Source organism: Biomphalaria glabrata, chromosome 7 (genome assembly GCF_947242115.1).
Source record: "Biomphalaria glabrata chromosome 7, xgBioGlab47.1, whole genome shotgun sequence".
NCBI lineage: Eukaryota > Metazoa > Mollusca > Gastropoda > Planorbidae > Biomphalaria > Biomphalaria glabrata.
The window spans coordinates 18,363,206-18,385,614 of record NC_074717.1 but is presented as its reverse complement, the minus strand read 5'-3'; the positions used below and the strand labels follow the sequence as shown (position 1 = coordinate 18,385,614).

Genomic DNA, 22,409 nt, shown 5'->3' with positions numbered 1-22,409 from the left:
CCCCAAGTTTGTACATACTATAGGCCTAATATTGGCCCCAAGTTTGTTCATACTCTAAATGCTTAATAGTGGCCCCAAGTTTGTTCATACTCTAAATGCCTAATAGTGGCCCCAAGTTTGTTCATACTCTAAATGCCTAATAGTGGCCCCAAGTTTGTTCATACTCTAAATGCCTAATAGTGGCCCCAAGTTTGTTCATACTCTAAATGCCTAATAGTGGCCCCAAGTTTGTTCATACTCTAAATGCCTAATAGTGGCCCCAAGTTTGTTCATACTCTAAATGCCTAATAGTGGCCCCAAGTTTGTTCATACTCTAAATGCCTAATAGTGGCCCCAAGTTTGTTCATACTCTAAATGCCTAATAGTGGCCCCAAGTTTGTTCATACTCTAAATGCCTTATATTGGCCCCAAGTTTGTTCATACTCTAAATGCCTAATAGTGGCCCCAAGTTTGTTCATACTCTAAATGCCTAATAGTGGCCCCAAGTTTGTTCATACTCTAAATGCCTTATAGTGGCCCCATGTTTGTTCATACTCTAAATGCCTAATAGTGGCCCCAAGTTTGTAGAATGAAAGAGACCAAAAAAGGACATAAAATTTGAGGGCTGGAAAACTGTGTTGGGGGTGGGAGGGAGCGGTTGAAGGGTTTAACAACGTTCCGGGCTAAATAAGTATATCTAGCCTTGCAATTCAAACCGTAGCGTAGCACAGGTATCAGCTAGTAGGCTATATACATCTAAATAAATAATTGTATCCATTTATACTTTGAATAAAGTGAAAGTAGAGTTCTACAGAAAGGAAAAGATCTTTTTTTACAACGCCTATAGTATCTCGCTCTAGATATGTCTAGTTTTGTTGAACACTGCCAATGCTGTATTACGTTGACCAAAGTGTTGTATTAATGAGCTTACTGTTACGTACACAATGAAGTCTATTTACTCACATTCTGACTAGTAGCCATGAAGTTTTACACTAGACCGAAATGGACTCAAATTCTAATGACGACGTTTCAGAAAAGTGACAAGCTTTTTTAACATGCAACTTGGCACATCAAACCATTCTTGTCATCTTCTGAAGTACAAGACAGCCAAGAGACTCTTCCACCAAGGCACCAATCAGATAAGTGAATACACTTCTAATCACCAAGTCAATATTTATAGAATCCAACATCAACTTTCTCCCAATGCCGATCGCAGGACCTTGATAAAAAGAAAACTATGGGGCCAATTGTCAACACAACTCTCTGTTGGGAGACACAGATTACTGAAGCCATGGTAGGTTACGGTCTAAACGATAGTGGAGTGGCAATATCCAGTCAACATATTGTCTCAGTTACAGAAACACAGGGGCAGATAATACTTAAAGACTGGTGTAAGGCAGATAAGAGTGAAGTACTCATTTTATCTTTTTTTGTTTAGTAATAAGGATATTGGGGACTACCAGGTGCTTGGGTCATAAAACGTCTGCTGTGTTGTTCGATATGTATTGACAGACTGTCATCAACACACGAGTTGGATACATGTAATCATGAGGTCTCTCTTGGTTGGCGCGCCATGTCTTCACCACATCAAGACAAATGTCAGCACTACATATATATTTATAAATAAATGGACTCTCATGACGTACTGATATGACACGTGCAATAGTCCGTAGGAAAACGAATAACAGTCGGTGGAAGAGGGTTAAAAACTGATGCCGCCTGTTTTCTTGTTTGTTTTGTTGTATGTTCTGTTGTACTTTTTCTTGTATGTTCTGTTGTTTGTTTTGTTGTATGTTCTGTTGTTCGTCAAGTGGCTAGACTTTAAAACATTAGTTCAAAGTGAACAAATCAGTCAAAATCTCAACTCAGTTAAAAGAGTTCTTGATATTCCAACATTAATAATTAGGTTTGCTCTGTATAGAGAGCTTGATGATTTCATCATCTTTAACCCTTAAAGTGCTGAATTATTTTACAATAAGCGCATACAAAATGGAACTTTTTACAATTCTGATGTTTAGAGGCTAATCTACCACACGCGTTTAAAGGGTTAAAATTCCAATCTGGGCCCCGGGGGGGGGGGGGTGTAGCGAATGTAATAAAATGCATTTATATTAACGATAGATTTGAAATTCAAATTTACTTTAAGAATGTTAATTAAAGCTAGTTGTTTGATTTTTTTTATTTTTTTTTTTGTTGTAGAAGATCATTTCGAATTATTTTGTGTTTTGTATTCAAGTCAAAGTTCTTTCGGGAAATAGCCAGACAACCGTTCATCAAGGGCTCGTTGTAAAACGGACACTCTGTCGGCAGCAGAGGAGCTTCAAGAGACCTAGTCTCAACTCTTATGGTAAAGTCATGAGCTTCAAGAGACCTAGTCTTAACTCTTATGGTAAAGTCATGAGCTTCAAGAGACCTAGTCTCAACTCTTATGGTAAAGTCATGAGCTTCAAGAGACCTAGTCTCAACTTTTATGACAAAGTCATGAGTTTCAAGAAACTTAGTCTAAACTCTTATGACAATGACAAAGTCATGAGTTTCAAGAGACCTAGTCTCAACAGACATCAGAGATGTACATTTATACACAACATATGATTTATATTTTACTTAAACAGCATTTCTCTGCTATTATTTACATTTTTGTTAAAGTTATCACATGTTCCAAGCACATTTCTTTTAGAGTTTTTTGGGCTCGCGTTCTAAGCACATTTCGTTTTTAGAGAGTCATTGATTTCTGGGCACGTGCTCTAAGATTTTAGAGAGTCATTGATTTCTGGGCACGTGTTCTAAGATTTGAGAGTCACTGATTTCTGGGCACGTGTTCTAAGATTTTAGAGAGTCACTGATTTCTGGGCACGTGTTCTAAGTTTTTAGAGAGTCACAAATTTCTGGCCTATAAAAATGGCCGTGCTTCTCTTCAAGAATTATCTTAAGGTAAAAAAAAAAGGTCGCAGCACTAGAATACACTAACAACTAACAATTGTGTGATGTCTTACATTTATTCTGATCTCAAGTTAGACGAGAGGGCAAACGACTCAACCATCATCGAAAATAGGCCTGAGTTCAAATCTTTATGTTCGTACTTACAACCAGGCCTAGCCAATGTATGTGTGTGCGGGGGGGGAGGGGTGTGTGGACACTAGGGCAGGTAGCATACATTGCCAAAAGAGAGAAGACTAAGATTGTATCTTTCAAGTTGGTTTGAAACTGAAACATAACTCTTGTCAACTGTAACGTAGAATAGCCAGAAATGTGTCGGGAGTCTATACAAATAAATAAACTGTAAAATATTCCCATAAACAAACTCAACGATGATGAAAGGGGGCGGGTAGCTAGATGTATCTTGTAGATATGGAGCTAGAAACAATAGTCTACGAAACTAGTTAAAGAACGAGGGGAGCAGGAAGGGGCGTCTATTGACAGGGCAGGGGACAATAAAATGGAAGCTACAAGCCCTAGTAACAAACAGATAAGTTTTAATGGCTTGTGAGATAAGATCAACCTGAATGTGTCCGAAGAAAGATTTACACGTGTCTCAGTGGCTGGAATGTTTCACAACAACGACATATACAGAATTTCTAATACTCAATTTATATAATGCGAAATGGTCGGCCATCTCACGCGTTGTCCGGTCAAATATAAGCGATAAAATAGCTAGTTCTCTAAATGGCCGGTCAAATATAAGCGATAAAATAGCTAGTTCTCTAAATGGCCGGTCAAATATAAGCGATAAAATAGCTAGTTCTCTAAATGGCCGGTCAAATATAAGCGATAAAATAGCTAGTTCTCTAAATGGCCGGTCAAATATAAGCGATAAAATAGCTAGTTCTCTAAATGGCCGGTCAAATATAAGCGATAAAATAGCTAGTTCTCTAAATGGCCGGTCAAATATAAGCGATAAAATAGCTAGTTCTCTAAATGGCCGGTCAAATATAAGCGATAAAATAGCTAGTTCTCTAAATGGCCGGTCAAATATAAGCGATAAAATAGCTAGTTCTCTAAATGGCCGGTCAAATATAAGCGATAAAATAGCTAGTTCTCTAAATGGCCGGTCAAATATAAGCGATAAAATAGCTAGTTCTCTAAATGGCCGGTCAAATATAAGCGATAAAATAGCTAGTTTTCTAAATGGCCGGTCAAATATAAGCGATAAAATAGCTAGTTCTCTAAATGTCCGGTCAAATATAAGCGATAAAATAGCTAGTTCTCTAAATGGCCGGTCAAATATAAGCGATAAAATAGCTAGTTCTCTAAATGGCCGGTCAAATATAAGCGATAAAATAGCTAGTTCTCTAAATGTCCGGTCAAATATAAGCGATAAAATAGCTAGTTCTCTAAATGGCCGGTCAAATATAAGCGATAAAATAGCTAGTTCTCTAAATGGCCGGTCAAATATAAGCGATAAAATAGCTAGTTCTCTAAATGGCCGGTCAAATATAAGCGATAAAATAGCTAGTTCTCTAAATGGCCGGTCAAATATAAGCGATAAAATAGCTAGTTCTCTAAATGGCCGGTCAAATATAAGCGATAAAATAGCTAGTTCTCTAAATGGCCGGTCAAATATAAGCGATAAAATAGCTAGTTCTCTAAATGGCCGGTCAAATATAAGCGATAAAATAGCTAGTTCTCTAAATGGCCGGTCAAATATAAGCGATAAAATAGCTAGTTTTCTAAATGGCCGGTCAAATATAAGCGATAAAATAGCTAGTTCTCTAAATGGCCGGTCAAATATAAGCGATAAAATAGCTAGTTCTCTAAATGGCCGGTCAAATATAAGCGATAAAATAGCTAGTTCTCTAAATGGCCGGTCAAATATAAGCGATAAAATAGCTAGTTCTCTAAATGGCCGGTCAAATATAAGCGATAAAATAGCTAGTTTTCTAAATGGCCGGTCAAATATAAGCGATAAAATAGCTAGTTCTCTAAATGGCCGGTTAAATATAAGCGATAAAATAGCTAGTTCTCTAAATGGCCGGTCAGTTCGCGAATTGGACGATTTCGGGCTTTGGCCGTAACATATAAAATCTGGAAAAAAAAAATCTGCTCATGCCAACTTTGGCCAGACATCTCAAGCCATTTCGTGAACTGAATGGCCAAATGATACCGGTATTTAGAATAAAAAGTTGCGAAAAATGTTTTAACTAGGAAGTAGTAACTAATCCCAATAATAGCTTCATTAGAGATTTTCATCAAAGGCCTAAATTTAAAAAATAGGCTAGCTTTCTGGTGTATCCGGAGTATTACGTGTATCAACAAGCTGGTGTATAGTTACGTGCTATAATGGTAGTAGTGTCAGATATTTTCTCCCCCCCCCCCACCCCGTGCCCGTGCCGAGCTAAGGGCGATGGTGCATAGTACCTCTAGTCACTGTAAACTTCCAGATACATTGACTCTATCAATCTCGCTATAGTCTCTCTCCTGACTAATCAATGTGATAACAGCATAGCACGGTGAGGTATCTATTTGAAACCAGAACATTATATAGCGTGGTATGAAAGCTTGTTGACAGTTTACACTGAGTCGTAGAGGAAGCCACGCCCAGAACGTCTGTGTTCACCTCACAATCATCTACTCTTAGCTGTCAGCAAGTTCCAGTCATTTAAGGTTTTTTTTTCCTTTTGATGCTCGTTATCAAGGGTTTGTTCCCCTGAATTCTGCCAAACCTTATCGCCCCTTATCACCCGAGATTAGAACTGCAGCGTCTTTCATTACACTCCCAGAGGCGGAGTCCGGTAGGCCTGACATAGTGCCTGGAACGGAGGCCTGGATGTCTCTCTATATATAATACATTATTTTATTATTATATATATATGTAGGTGTCTGTGTGTGAGAGTGTTTTCAATAGCAATTCAAACGCCGTACCATTGGAGCTCAGAAGACCAAGATCAATTGTTCCCACTGTGCAGCCTACAAAACTTGCTCGTAAGACTAAATGTAAACCACAGTGTAACCCAATAGTGACTCAATAGTCAATCATCAGTTTAGCCAAACACCAGCCTTAAGGCCTCTCAGCTTCTCTTGTTCTTTCTCTCTCATCTTTGGACTGATCTCTCGTCTCTCTCTTTCTCTTAGCATCTTTATCTCTACCCCCCTCCCTGCTCTATTTCTGCTCACTCCCTTTCTTCTTTATCTCTCCCTAACTTTTTTCTCTACTCCTTTATCTCTCCCTAACTTTTTTCTCTACTCCTTCATCTCTCCCTAACTTTTTTCTCTACCCCTTTATCTATCCCTAACTTTTTTCTCTACTCCTTTATCTCTCCCCATCCTCTTTCTGACTGCAGAACTAGAGAGGAGGAGACCCTAGCAATGGAATTGAGCTATTACAGACAGATCCTAGCAATGGAATTGAGCTATTACAGACAGATCCTAGCAATGGAATTGAGCTATTACAGACAGATCCTAGCAATGGAATTGAGCTATTACAGACAGATCCTAGCAATGGAATTGAGCTATTACAGACAGATCCTAGCAATGGAATTGAGCTATTACAGACAGATCCTAGCAATGGAATTGAGCTATTACAGACAGATCCTAGCAATGGAATTGAGCTATTACAGACAGATCCTAGCAATGGAATTGAGCTATTACAGACAGATCCTAGCAATGGAATTGAGCTATTACAGACAGATCCTAGCAATGGAATTGAGCTATTACAGACAGATCCTAGCAATGGAATTGAGCTATTACAGACAGATCCTAGCAATGGAATTGAGCTATTACAGACAGATCCTAGCAATGGAATTGAGCTATTACAGACAGATCCTAGCAATGGAATTGAGCTATTACAAACAGATCCTAGCAATGGAATTGAGCTATTACAGACAGATCCTAGCAATGGAATTGAGCTATTACAGACAGATCCTAGGTATCACATTTATTGACTGCATCACATACCAGGAGATTAGAAACAGGATTGCTACAACGATTGGACCCCACGATGACCTGCTTGCTACTGACAAAAAAACGCAAACTAAAACACTATGGCCATATCACACGGTCCTTAGGGCTCGCAAAGACCTTCTTTCCGGTAACAGTACCAGGAAAAAGAAGAAGAGGCAGTGAACGCGATGGGAAGACGCGCGCCTGTCATTGAAAGAGATTCTATCCAATACAAAAGACAAAGAGAAATGGAGAAAGACGGTGGTGCCCCCAACGCTCCAGAAGGTTAAGGGATTGGTAAAGGTAAAGGGTATCCTCTTTCTTTCCTCTTTCTCATTTATGTCTCCCCATTCTCTTAACTCCATGTCCTCTCTTGTTTCTCCATACCATCAGTGAAACAGTGAGTTATCTCCCCTCACCTAGTAGTCGAAGCCAGGCATGACAATATTGTATGTACTAGACATAGACTCAAGAACAATACAAAGTTCTATGGTTACATTATAGTTGGCGATGAGAAGCAATGCATTTCTTATTCAAAGTATTGTTGACCTGTTTCTATCTACACATAGAATGTGATGTAATGATACAGTAATCCAGTTTCCATACTGCAGCAAAACTTCTACTTTTATAAAATATCATGAAATATTATTTTCTTTCAAATATTTAAGGACAGCAGGCTAAAAGCCTCTCTACTGTTTCAATCACAAATCTAACGCAACATGAGACTTCCCTTCTAGCATACGACCCTCATTCCGGTTTTCCACGACACATCCTTGATCATAATGGAAGAGCGTGTGTACAATTCAAACAAATGAACACCTTTGCTCTGACTTTTCTTTCCATATCTGTGACTAAATAAGACAAACTGAGACTAAGACTAATATTGAGATTAAGTAAGACTTACAGTAAGTGGTACTGAGACTAAGTAACCGGTACGTGTTTGTATAATTTCTCTTTTTTCTTTCCTATAATGCACCCCAGTTTATCAAAAACTTCTTATCAAAACACTTATCAGTTTGCGACCTGCTATGGAACATCTTCAGCCAATGGACAGGTCCATCACACGCTAGCAGCAGGACACAGATAGTTGATCAATGTTTTGTTGTTGTTGTTGTTGTTTGTTCCTTTCCATTTCTAGAATTAGATTTTTGTCTTTAAAAAAATTGAGAAAAATTTTGCAAGTGTAAAAAAAAGAAAAGCGGGGGGAGGGGGGGGGTTACTGTAAGGGGAGTTTACAACTTATCTCGTTTATCTCCCATGGTGGTAAAAAAAAATATCAGAAGTGGAAGCGGAAGATAAGTGAATTTTTTTGAAAAAAAGTTATCTCCCTTTCTTTCTCATCTTCCATACCCACACTAGCTACTTTAGTTTCCTAATCTGATAATCTTTTTTTTTCCTCCCCTTAAGATTAAAGTTACGTCGGTGCATCTAGTACTAGAGTATAAAAGTTTTTCATAAAAGCGATAATTTTATTCGGGAGATAAAGAATGTATTTCAGCTTTATTTTGATGCCTCGCTAACTGCTGTTTAATATCATTACGGTTTGATTACATTCATTTGACATTGAAACATTTGTCCATCTTCTTTAAAGATTATTTCGAAAATTATTTTTCAATTTACTGTTTAGTTTGAATGTTTGCCTTCTCGTGGTTTAGCTATGATTTCAATCTGGGTTTTATTTCTGTTGTTAAAGAGTTTCTTCTGCTCACCAACTTCATCACTTCCTCTTGACGTCAGACCCGGCGAGCTGCTGATCAGCCTTTCAACAATTCGAGGCGCAAAAAAAAAACCAAGGTTACAAAAGAGAGTTTGTGTGGAAACACAAACTCAAAATCGGCCCCCGAAGAGGTCCACCCAGGCAGGCTTCAATATTTTCAGAAAGAACATCCGAATGAAATTATATCAAAGACAAATGAGAGATAAGAATGGAGAAAGAAGTTTAACAGATCTTGTGTAGTGCCCCAACGGTCCCGCAGATCAAAGGATAGGTGTAAGTGAATGTAAAGTTAGATGTGAACCTGGCCTAACTAGTTCCCCTTTTAGACCTTGTGGTCTATAGGGCAGATGATGTAAAGTTCATCTGTTTTTGTGGCCTACGGTTAACGAGGGTGTCATGTAGCCAGCCCAACTGCCGTTACTTTTCCCCAACTAATGTCAGGTTAGAGCTGAGTGGACTCAGAGGCGAAAAGGATTCCAAAGTTGAAAATCCCAGTTCGGAAGCCAAGCGCTTTACTGCTCAGCCACCGCGCCTCCCCTGGCCTAACTGATGTCTTATAATTGATCTGTTGTTTTTTTTTTTGTTTTTTTTTAAAGGAAACCTCAGAATTTGCGCTATTCAGTTTTAGCTTTATCATCATAGGAATCCTTGGGCTTTATGCCTCTTTTCTTTGCCTCTTTTTTGGGCTTTATATGCCTCTTTTATGGGCCATCTTGCCTCTTTTGTGGGCTTTTTTTTTTTTTTTTTTTTTTTAAAATATGTTTTTATTTGTAAGTTATCATAATTCACAAGTATTAAATTATAAACAATTGAAAAGTGATTAACCTAAAAATATAATAACAGTAATAGAAATATTATTTAATATCAAAGACATACTACCTAACCAATGAACACCCTAAAGACAGAAAAATGATACAAGTATACTCTACTCCAGAACAATCAACACAATATCAGATATCCCTGACCCCCAACACCCTATTTCTGAAAAACTACATGAGCATTATACAGGTATATGAAAATCAAACTAGATAATTCTCTACCCTAAAGTCCATTATTTTTCTAAATGTTAATTCCAAGTGATTAGGATCAAACACCTTATTATTATGTAGACATTTGAGCCAGGTAGCCCAAACAAGATTCCTGTATTCGGAAACAATAATCAAGTTAAAGTTATGTATCATTTTATTTTTTAGTTTTGGCAGCTTGTTTAAAATAATAGACAAGTTAACATTTACATAATTGCCACAGTTTGCTTCCAATAGGTCCATTACAGTACTTCTAACTTGAAGGAATAATGGACATTCCAAATACATGTGTTTTTTCGTTATCAGCATTTTCAAGGTGGCATAATATACATTCACGGTCATTTGCCCGTCTACTAACCATAGGGGTCATCCCAAAGATAAGTCTATAACTAATCTCTCTAGCTTTTGGTGGGATATGTTTACTGTGTAGGTTTATGAATGTGTCCTTGAATTCTGTCACCCCAAGAACTCTCCCCCACTTAATCCTATTCACTAGGCTTTCCTGTAACAGCTTTTTAAGTGTTGTGTATGATTCTTTGGTTTTGTTGTGTATTAAATGTTCATTACCAGGTAAAACTCTCTTGAAATAGATCTGTAAAATGGATGAGTGACTGTACCAAAATAGTGAGGAGTATCATTGTGTATTGGAAGAAGACTACTTAATCTTAAACCATAATAGTAAATTGTCAAGGGAAAGTTTGTTGGGTTTCTAACTACTTGACCTACAAATTTTAGCCTTAGCGACTGTATTTTTGTTTTAACATCTTGTAAGTTTATCCCCCCATCCTCTTTGTTTTGAATGAGTGTAGTGTGCTTAATGCTCCTAATAGTGTTTTTAAATATAAAGCTTCTAATTAACTTGTTCAGCTTGTTTATGAATTTAGGAGGTGGCTCTGTAATGTTAGCTAAATAGACAATCTTTGGAATGACTAAACTATTTATCAATACAACTCCATCTTCTATACATAATAAAAAAAAAGTGCAGGGAAATTAAGTTTACAAGATTACTATTCGTTCTAAATTAAATCTAACTTATAATGCATACTAATTAGCTTTTTCTCTTTAAAAAAATGCTTTCATAACTGATTTTAAAAATTAGATTTTTCGCTTTCAGAAAAAAAAAACAGTAGCCGTTGCATCAGAATTTTGAATGGTCTAAAATATTGTGATGTCGTATTTTCAATATCTTTTCTAGTTTACGAGATCTAAACGGGACAGACGGATAGACATTTCGCACAAAACTAATAGCGTCTTTTCCCCTTTCGGGGGCCGCTAAAAACATACATGAAATGATTCATTTGATCTTTGTTTGACAGAATTTTTTATTGATTGAATGTTTGATTGATTCAAGGTTTAATTATTTATAACAATGTTGACTGATTCAATGATTTGACTGAATGAATATATGATTTATTGATTAATTGTTTCAATTTAGTAAATCATTCATAATTTTGGCGGGTTTATTTTTATGTATACTAATGTTGTCAATTAATTAAAAGTATTTATTTTATAACTTTAGTAACTACAGTGAAGTCCTCAGAAACAACGATTTAAAATGTCATTTAAACTGAAACAAGAAAACACTCCCCAACAGTTTCAAACTTTGCATGTTAGGTTACGAACGATTCTTGTGACATCAAAGATATTTTTGATCCTGATAGTTCTACATCGAATTCTTTTGTAAACTAAACGTGGTAAGTACTTCCTCACTGACACCTGAGTAGCCCTCATACTCTTCACATGAGCTTATTCACACACAAATGACATCAACAAAACAGTTTCTCTCTGTTCCGCCTTTCAGTGGACATCCCATTGTTTCTGACAAACGAGACGAACTCCTACGACCTTTACTTCAACTGAACACCTTGCTATTCAATTAGTTGATGATGCACTTCTCACTGTCAGAGAACAAACATTTGACATCAGCGCTGTGGAGTCATGTCTAAGCTATTCATTCTAAAATCGAAGCAATTCATTCTAAAATCTAAGCAATTTATTCTCGGGATGAAATCCTATCTAGAAAATCAAAGTCGTTAAGATTGTAAAGTTTTTTGTTCAGACACTATCCAAAGTTATAAATGATGTTATTTTCAAGTTCTTTGCCCCATGCAGTGGCGTAACTGATTTGTTCTTGACATTAAAAAAGAGGAGGGGTGAGAGTTTCCAAGTAATACTAAGAGAGGCTTGTGTTTTGTTCGGCTGTTGTATCTACCGTATGTCTCCCCCCGTCATCTTAAATGTATGGAAATGAAGTCTTAGAAATAAAGATTTCATACCATCCATCACACACGCCCCTGTGTATAAGATACCCACCATCCATCACACACGCCCCTGTGTATAAGATACCTACCATCCATCACACACGCCGATGTGTATAAGATACCCACCATCCATCACACACGCCCCTGTGTATAAGATACCCACCATCCATCACACACGCCCCTGTGTATAAGATACCCACCATCCATCACACACGCCCCTGTGTATAAGATACCCACCATCCATCACACACGCCCCTGTGTATAAGATACCCACCATCCATCACACACGCCCCTGTGTATAAGATACCCACCATCCATCACACACGCCCCTGTGTATAAGATACCCACCATCCATCACACACGCCCCTGTGTATAAGATACCCACCATCCATCACACACAGTGGAAGGAAGAGTTGATAAGAAATGGGAACGTTGCTATAACCGACACAATGGACTGCCCAGTGGGCAGCCAAACTTTCCGGCCTCACACAAGTCTCACCAGTCAGCTAAATGAGGAGACACAAAAACTGCAGTAAAAAGCGCTCAGGCCCCTAGATGACAAAAGTGGTCATCATGGAAACACTATGGACGAAATATATATATATATATATATATATATAGCACAAAAGTTTTTCGTTGCTCGAGCAGGTCAGCCTGACCCTAACACAACTACGACTCTTCTCTGAATGTTTTTCTTCCTTAAAGTCCTGTAACGTCAAGTACAGTACCGTTATGTCTTTGACCACATTTCTGTACTCAGTGCCTCTGCTTCAGTGGTGGTATGGACAACCTAATGTCTTCTGTTTACATCGCCGACACAAAGTGTTGCACGCTAGAGATAGGCCTTTACTACAGGAGAAGTTCAACAGAAAAGGTAAAACAATCCGACCTAATCAGGATTTGATCCCAAGGAATATATGATAGCCCTCGCTTGCGTGCCCCTGCCTTGTATCTGCCGCTATCTCTGTGTTCTATTTCTGCTTTATAACAAATGCAAAGGTTCTGTGTATTAGATGTACTTCCTCCCGCCAATCCTGGTGGTATCTTTCTGTTTCTGTCATCCATCAAATACGCTCTATCAGTTATTAAACCATCCTAAATAGTTCATATCTTCAATGCCAGCCCCAGATGGAAATATAAACCCAAGAATTCGTTACATTAATAAAGGAAAAACAACATTTTTTTTTGTATGTGTTGTACTAATAGAAGGAAAGAATGACTCGACTGTAGGTAGATAAGAGAAAGAAGTTCCGCCTTATCGCCATCCCACTATCCACCAATAGAAGCAACGCCCATGACTTGAGGGAGAGAACACGCCGGATAAGGCAGTACTTATCTCCTGAACACACCGGATAAGGCAGTACTTCTTATCTTCTACAAGCGCCGCATTGATAACTGGGCGTTCTGTTCCTAAAGTATCGGACTGCAGCTCACAAGATTTCTCGATTACATATGATAACAAAGAAACGATACAGAATCTTTCATAATCTGTTCCAAAATGTATCGGACACCTACAGATTTGAGTCTTTCTCAAATCCGTGTACCATCGGGTAACATTGAGAGTTTCCTTAACAAAGAAAACAGAAATGCTAAACGATAACTATCTTCACAAAGGGAAATACTCGATACCGCCCAGTGCCTGTAAGGGATGTTTTGTTTTATCGCGTTCTATCTGAGCGTCATCGGGGACCATCTAACAGACACATTGTTCTAGGACACTGACCCGGCAAGCCAAAGTGCCGCGTCTGATTTCGCAGGCAGAGTTTTAAAAAGCGACTACAGAGACAGATACGCCCAATCTATTGTGTGCCCCAGATTGGGCGCTCCTTGGTCTGTAGACGCATGCGATGATCAAACCGAGACCAAGGGTAAGACTAGGAATGTTTAGTGTTGGATACGTTTGATTTGAACTAAGTTGTTGTGATTGATAATTAGATGTAGATGATAGATAATTAAATCTAGATGATAGATAATCAAATCTAGATGATAGATAATTAAATCTAGCTGAGCCGAACACAGAAGTTCTTAACGAACTCATCTTCTGGAGACACATCAAATAAGTAAAAAAATCGCATTTTTTTAAATGTTACTTTACATTGACCTTAACAGTGCGCCAGTATATGTGTGTGTGTGACTAAATAAGAGAGAAAGAGAGAGATAATGAGAGAGAGATAGAGAGAGACTAGAACATAGCGGATGACTATAAGCGATGAAACCAAACGCAACATAAAAAGCTCAGGTTTCAAAGACACGTACTCAGGAAGACCGCATTAGTGTTGACAAAGTCTAAGACTTTTGAAATAGTTCCAATTCACCAAACATGTGTCTTCCACAAATATCCCTAGGTAAGTTTCATAAATATTCTTAGGTATGTTTCACAAATATTCCTAGGTATATGTTCCGCAAATATCCCTAGGTAATAGGTATGTTCCACAAATACCCCTAGGCATGTTTCACAAATATCCTTAGGTATGATCTATGAGTATTTCTAGCTATGTTTCTAAAATATTCCTAGGTATGTTTCGCAAATATCCCAAGGTATGATCCACTAATATAAAAGGTACGATTCACAAGTATAAAAGGTATGTTCTGCATCTCTAGAACGGGGCTGTGGTGGTTGAAGTAAAAAAAAAACTGTCCATCAAAGCTCCAATGTCAGACTTATAGAGAGATTACATATTTTAACTTGTATCATTGTCCCCCATTTGATTCTGTATCATAAAAAAACAATAACGCTTCTCATAAAAAGATGTAAAAAAAAATAAATAATTCTACATCATAAAAACACACAATAATTCTGTATCATAAAAAATGCCCAATAATTCCATATCCTAAAAGGCATGTATTCAATAAACCGAAGCCAATGTTTGGTTTTCTTGCCTGAACCTAATCAGTTGTAAGAACACAAAACACTGGCCAGCTTTGAGCAGAGAACAAGTTTCCTAGTTCCATATCTAAAGTAATATGATAACATTTGTTTATCAAGAATTTTGTGTCATTAGTCATTGTTATCGCACTATTGATAAGCTGTTATCAGCCCTTGAGGATAATCTGAGCGATACATAAATTACTTGATCTGACGCAGCTACGTTTATAGTACCTGCTAGCGGACGAGTTTAGGACTCGTACAACTAAGCAGAAAAGTCTAGGACTAGTACAACTAAGCAGAGAAGTCTAGGACTCGTACAACTTAGCAGAGAAGTCTGGGACACATATAAGTAAGCAGAGGAGTCTAGGACTCACTCAAAGATGTGGCCTAAAAATGTGTTTATTTTCAACAATCAATACTAATGTCCGCACCCAACGGGTGTTATGTAAATGTACATGATGTGACAAGAGACGCGACAGATAGACTGTTTGGACTATCAAGTAGAGACATGTATGATGCAACTGTTAGTGATATCACTTTAATAACACAAAACAAAGGTTAAAGGTTAAGTTGTTTAGTATTGTGTATGTGTGTTTGTCTGTTCTGTCTGTCTGTCACGTTTAGATCTCAAAAGCAATATGATTTGACCATTGCCTTCATCTTCCTTGACTGAGGTACAACTGCCTCTTCTGTTGACTTAGAGAGGTCTGTGTCTGTCTACAGAGGCATTGAATAAAAATAAAGTTATACAGTCATTTAGTTCCTCTGAAGTCTTCTAGTTACTCTATAGTCATCTCTAGCCATCATTAGTTTTCTGTAGTTCTTATAACAGATTTACTAAATTTATATTGCCAGAAATATGGCTGCTTCGTCGTGTGTTCTTCTTACTGTCGTGACCATTGTCTGAACCCTGCCCGCTTCCAGTTCAGTTCTGGAGGAGGTTTAAGTCAGGACTGAAGGAGAGTTGAGTCAGAACTGAAGGAGGTTTGAGTCAGGACTGAAGGAGAGTTGAGTCAGAACTGAATGAGGTTTGAGTCAGGACTGAAGGAGAGTTGAGTCAGAACTGAATGAGGTTTGAGTCAGGACTGAAGGAGAGTTGAGTCAGAACTGAAGGAGGTTTGAGTCAGGACTGAAGGAGAGTTGAGTCAGAACTGAAGGAGGTTTGAGTCAGGACTGAAGGAGAGTTGAGTCAGAACTGAATGAGGTTTGAGTCAGGACTGAAGGAGAGTTGAGTCAGAACTGAAGGAGGTTTGAGTCAGGACTGAAGGAGAGTTGAGTCAGAACTGAAGGAGGTTTGAGTCAGGACTGAAGGAGAGTTGAGTCAGAACTGAAGGAGGTTTGAGTCAGGACTGAAGGAGAGTTGAGTCAGAACTGAAGGAGGTTTGAGTCAGGACTGAAGGAGAGTTGAGTCAGAACTGAAGGAGGTTTGAGTCAGGACTGAAGGAGAGTTGAGTCAGAACTGAATGAGGTTTGAGTCAGGACTGAAGGAGAGTTGAGTCAGAACTGAATGAGGTTTGAGTCAGGACTGAAGAAACACCTTAAAACAAACTACTTCTGGGCTATTCAGATTTCCTTTCTTGGATTCCCCAGCTAGTAGTAGAGTCCTGCTGCTACGTTCTACAGTAGAGAACGAGATGCACGTGATGTGATGATGACACTGTGAATCGAAACTGATCCAAACGGGTTTTCAAATTAATGTCAATAGTCACTCTTGTGTTTAACTTCGACCCACAGACCAATTTGTGATATCAGTGACTCACTGAGTCCTCTTTTATTGGTTTTACTTCTAGTCACTAAACTAGTGAAACTTATACCATCATTGTCATCCCCACGCTAAAAATATTAAGAGAGAGAGAGAGAGAGAGACAGGGGGGGGGGAGTGAAACAGAAAGTGGGGGAGGAGGGCGAACGAAAGAGAGAGAAAGAGAGAAAGATGAAGAGAACGAGAGAGGAGATAGAGAAAGTAGAGAGAAAAAAGAGAGAAAAACGAGAGAAAAAGATAAAAAGGGGAGATAAAAGAGATAAAGAGAGAGAGAGAGAAGAGAGAAACAGAACTAAAGAGAGAGTGAGGAGAGTGGGAAGGAGAGAAAGATAAAGAAAGAGAAAAAGAGAGTAACCAGAGAAAAATAAAGAGAGAGAGAAGAGAAAGGGGAGAGAGAGGAATATAAAGAGAGTAAGATAAAAAGAGATAAAGATAAAGAGAGGAATATAAATAGAGAGATAATAGATAAAAAGAAAGAAAGATACAGAGAGAACGAGAGAATGAGTATGTGAGCAATAGACAGTGAAAGTTCTGGCCAGTAAAAATCTAAGGGAAATAACTAAGGTAAAACAACAACTCAGGGGAAACAAGAAAGAAGAGACACACACCAGGATCTGGTGCCTAATCTTATCTGGTGCAGTGGGGGCCCACGCCCCAGCCACAGGACCCTGCGACATTGAGATATCAGAAGATAGTATCAAGAGACAAAGTAAATCATTCTCACCACGGCCAGAGTCTCTGTCTCAAGCAACCCAAGTGTGTACAACAGGGATCTCCTTGGAAAAGTCTATCAGTAGCAACAATGACTCACTCTAGTCTAGCAGGATAAGTAAATGGCCAGTACAATCGCGTAGTGAACAAATAATGGAAGGTGACTTCTTTTTTCTGCGGCAAACGATCAACGAGGGTGTCACTGTCACGCGGCCAACACAATGACCACCTACTTTTACTTTCACCAAATAAAAGTACACCAACAAATGTGCATGCATATACTTTCAATACCTCTAGAATATTAAAAAAAAAAAAAAAAGCTTAAAAAATACTCATTTCCCCGGGTAAAGTTTATACACTGGAGCTACGAGCATGTCCGTTGAAATAGTCTTTAACAATAATTTTACAAAGTGATGCACTTCCAGTTTCCACTTCAAAAGTGTCCCCAGGCTCTAGTTCTCGCTGTAGTTCTCGTTCTAGTTCTCGTTCTAAACGAGACATGAGGAGTTCTTCGTCTAGGAAAGTTTAAAAAAACAACAAACTATTGCTAGCGTCCCAAGACATTATCCTGCTGTAAGACACACTGCGGTAAGAGCTATTGGAACAGATCCTCAGGATTGTCAAGACGAACGTTTCGGGTTCAAAGACGGCTACCAGCTTGCCCTAGCCATCGTAACGTGGCTACCTGTAAGAGTGTGTAGTATGTTAAGTAACTATATATCAATTAAAAACCGACAGATACCCTTGTCATTGTTTCCATGTAGTAATTGTCACAAACGTAAGCTTCAATATAAATTCTCACAGCGTTTATCTTCAACTCGAATTTTAAACATTATTACAAATATTTTTTTTCTTTTTTTTTTAAAATGCACACGCACTCATAACAAAAACAATAAGAATAAACTTATTTTGAATGTCGCATAGGTCTACATGAATGATATAAGATACAAAGAATATAAAGATTGTCGCTGATTGCATATCATTTTTTGACGGGTCTAATAACTAGTAACTTACTAATTGCTCTATCCATTGTTCTATTTTAGAATAGATTAAATCTCATGGCCACACCTCCAACAGTACTGCAATGTCGAGGCCTACCCCAGCTCCATCTTATCAATAGCGTCAATAGTTGGGTCCGATAACTCGTGCTGTTTGGGGGAGATAATTTGGAGTCTGCCTTTTTTTTTTCTTTCTTTTGTGTCCCTCCTGGCATGTCTTATCGACTCCTTATTGTTTGCGCTGTCTCTGTTACACCCAGCCTACCATTACCAGGTAAGCTGTTTCTAGAAAGATACAAGCCAAATTATATCAATAAAAAGTTTCAATAATTGTATGCATGAACCTAGACACGAAGACTACACTAATCCTTAATGAAACTGAGACGGTTATAAAATGTGTGCAATTGCCACGCCATACAGGCCAGCTACTGCAATCTCCTATTTTACGGAGCTTATTCTAATTCACTCCGCGTGTCTGTCTTTGTCTGTATGGGTGCAATGTTATATTGATCCCACTTCCCAATCTCGGATCAAGCTGATACTTAACACAATTATTCGAATCAGTCAACAAGTTAACCAGTTATTGAATGAATTAGTCGTAGTGATTCATTTGGTTTTATATAGAAAATGTATAAAAAAATGAAAAACGTTATAAGGGAAGATAAGCCTTGTGTAGAGAATTAGGTATATAAAGGAAGATAAGCCTTGTGTAGAGAATTAGGTATATAAAGGAAGATAAGCCTTGTGTAGAGAATTAGGTATATAAAGGAAGATAAGCCTTGTGTAGAGAATTAGGTATATAAAGGAAGATAAACCTTGTGTAGAGAATTAGGTATATAAAGGAAGATAAGCCTTGTGTAGAGAATTAGGTATATAAAGGAAGATAAGCCTTGTGTAGAGAATTAGGTATATAAAGGAAGATAAGCCTTGTGTAGAGAATTAGGTACATAAAGGAATATAAGCCTTGTGTAGAGAATTAGGTATATAAAGGAAGATAAGCCTTGTGTAGAGAATTAGGTCTATAAAGGAAGATAAGCCTTGTGTAGAGAATTAGGTATATAAAGGAAGATAAGCCTTGTGTAGAGAATTAGGTATATAGGGAAAGATAAGCCTTGTGTAGAGAATTAGGTCTATAAGAGAAGATAAGCCTTGTGTAGAGAATTAACATGGATTGAATCGAGAAGCTGAAGAAACGTCGGAGATTATACTTAGGACTAACCTTTTTTGCTGTTGGTAGGGGGGGGAGGCGGTTGAGCTAAGGGCCCAAAGCATGTGTGCGTGTTTAAGTGACGGGGGCGAGTTATAAAGCGGGTCTTTCAAAATCTAGTCAAAAGTCTATGTCGGAGACATTACAGTACGAAGAGAGAGAGAGAGAGAGAGAGAGAGAGAGAGAGAAGGAAACTAAAGAAACAGAAAGAGAACGGGCCATTAAATTTCAATGTAACAGATGTGAGACTAATTCGCGGGTTAAAACTATGTTAGGAGGATTCTTCAAATATGGCCGCCGCTTATCGAAATAACAAAAGGAAAAGGGGGGGGGGGGGGGTTATCCGGACATAATGAACAATATCACTTTTTGTTTTCATTGGAATAATTCACCCACACAATGAAAGAGATGATTAAATTGGAATAATTCACCCACAAAATGAAAGAGATCATTAAATTGGAATAATTCACCCATAAAATGAAAGAGATCATTAAATTGGAATAATTCACCCATAAAATGAAAGAGATCATTAAATTGGAATAATTCACCCACAAAATGAAAGAGATCATTAAATTGGAAAAAATATAAATTCTCCCTATATAGTTATCATTTTACTGTAGGCTGATCTACCTGTGTCTACAGCTCTATAATGTCCATCAATAAACACATGTTCTATTTATCGGATCTATCTTTGGATTTCTCTGAAAGTGTCAAGTAAAAAAAAAAAAGGTTTTTTATCTACTTTATGACCATCTCAAAACATTTTAAATACTGTTCAAGTTTTCTGATTGAAATCTTTGTATTGTATTGCCCTTGATGGCACAAGCCACAATCTTCTAGCCCGAGTCAACTTCCCGCCTCCCATTTTCCACCGGCCCACGCCAGGCGCCCCAAGGGCTACGCCCCGAGCTGCCTCGAAAGAGAGATAATTCTGTTGGAATAAGAGATAAACAACCCCCCCCCCTCCAGACTTAATGCGTAGAACGAGCTTCAGTATCTGTTCACCCCGTCTAACTTGTCACAAGATCTCAAGTATTATGCCAGACGATATAGCGTCAACATCTTCATCTACTGGACTCGTAGGATGGTCAAGGGTGGGCCAGAATTTCGGAGTTAGCAAGACTAACTTGCTTGGCGTCATTGATTAGTCGTAATGGGGAACTGTATGTGTTAGTTATGCTAATTAACAGTAGAATTATACAACAAAGGAAGTCTGTAAACAGAGAGTCATAGACAGAATAGGATTAATGGGAGGAAACAAAAGGATTATTCTGTTGAGGGAGACAATTATCATTGATTCTAAGTATCCATTGTCTCTTTTTAACAAGCTCAGTTTTCTCCCCTGTTGAGTTAGATTAGATTAGAAGAAGACATTGAAACAGATTGGAGAATGTTAATGCCAGCACTATTTGTCCTTCTTAGTTCATTATTATCAGCCTCACTTCAAAGATCTACACAGGACAGACCCAAGTAGCTCTGTGCAGGACAGACACAAGTAGCTCTGTGCAGGACAGACCCAAGTAGCTCTGTGCAGGACAGACCCAAGTAGCTCTGTGCAGGACAGACCCAAGTAGTTCTGTGCAGGACAGACCCAAGTAGCTCTGTGCAGGACAGACCCAAGTAGCTCTGTGCAGGACAGACCCAAGTAGCTCTGTGCAGGACAGACCCAATTAGTTCTGTGCAGGACAGACCCAAGTAGCTCTGTGCAGGACAGACCCAAGTAGCTCTGTGCAGGACAAACTCAAGTAGCTCAGTGCAGGACAGACCCAAGTAGTTCAATGCAGGACAGACCCAAGTAGCTCTGTGCAGGACAGACCCAAGTAGTTCAGTGCAGGACAGACCCAAGTAGTTCTGTGCAGGACAGACCCAAGTAGCTCTGTGCAGGACAGACCCAAGTAGCTCTGTGCAGGACAGACCCAAGTAGCTCTGTGCAGGACAGACCCAAGTAGCTCTGTGCAGGACAAACTCAAGTAGCTCTGTGCAGGACAGACTCAAGTAGTTCAGTGCAGGACAGACCCAAGTAGCTCTGTGCAGGACAAACTCAAGTAGCTCTGTGCAGGACAGACTCAAGTAGTTCAGTGCAGGACAGACCCAAGTAGCTCTGTGCAGGACAAACTCAAGTAGTTCTGTGCAGGACAGACCCAAGTAGCTCTGTGCAGGACAGACCCAATTAGTTCTGTGCAGGACAGACCCAAGTAGCTCTGTGCAGGACAGACCCAAGTAGCTCTGTGCAGGACAAACTCAAGTAGCTCTGTGCAGGACAGACTCAAGTAGTTCAGTGCAGGACAGACCCAAGTAGCTCTGTGCAGGACAAACTCAAGTAGCTCAGTGCAGGACAGACCCAAGTAGTTCAGTGCAGGACAGACCCAAGTAGCTCTGTGCAGGACAGACCCAAGTAGTTCAGTGCAGGACAGACCCAAGTAGTTCAGTGCAGGACAGACCCAAGTAGGACAGACCCAAGTAGTTCTGTGCAGGACAGACCCAAGTAGCTCTGTGCAGGACAGACCCAAGTAGTTCTGTGCAGGACAAACTCAAGTAGCTCTGTGCAGGACAAACTCAAGTAGCTCTGTGCAGGACAGACTCAAGTAGTTCAGTGCAGGACAGACCCAAGTAGCTCTGTGCAGACCCAAGTAGTTCTGTGCAGGACAGACCCAAGTAGCTCTGTGCAGGACAGACCCAAGTAGTTCTGTGCAGGACAAACTCAAGTAGCTCTGTGCAGGACAAACTCAAGTAGCTCTGTGCAGGACAGACTCAAGTAGTTCAGTGCAGGACAGACCCAAGTAGCTCTGTGCAGGACAAACTCAAGTAGCTCTGTGCAGGACAGACCCAAGTAGTTCAGTGCAGGACAGACCCAAGTAGTTCAGTGCAGGACAGACCCAAGTAGCTCTGTGCAGGACAGACCCAAGTAGTTCAGTGCAGGACAGACCCAAGTAGTTCTGTGCAGGACAGACTCAAGTAGTTCTGTGCAGGACAGACCCAAGTAGTTCTGTGCAGGACAGACCCA

General features: G+C 39.1%; 1 protein-coding gene across 2 annotated transcripts in view; it reads right to left on the bottom strand.

Moving 5' to 3' along the window:
* Positions 1-22,409, bottom strand: part of LOC106078984 (zinc finger protein ush-like) — a 61,863-nt gene that overhangs the window by 23,309 nt on the left and 16,145 nt on the right. The window contains exon 1 of one of the 2 annotated variants that reach the window (XM_056035245.1): positions 943-1,481. The exons of the other annotated variant lie outside the window; for it this stretch is intronic. The gene's annotated coding sequence lies outside the window, so the exon portion shown is untranslated. Of the gene's footprint in view, positions 1-942; positions 1,482-22,409 lie in introns of those variants that run through there. 2 annotated transcript variants of the gene reach the window in all.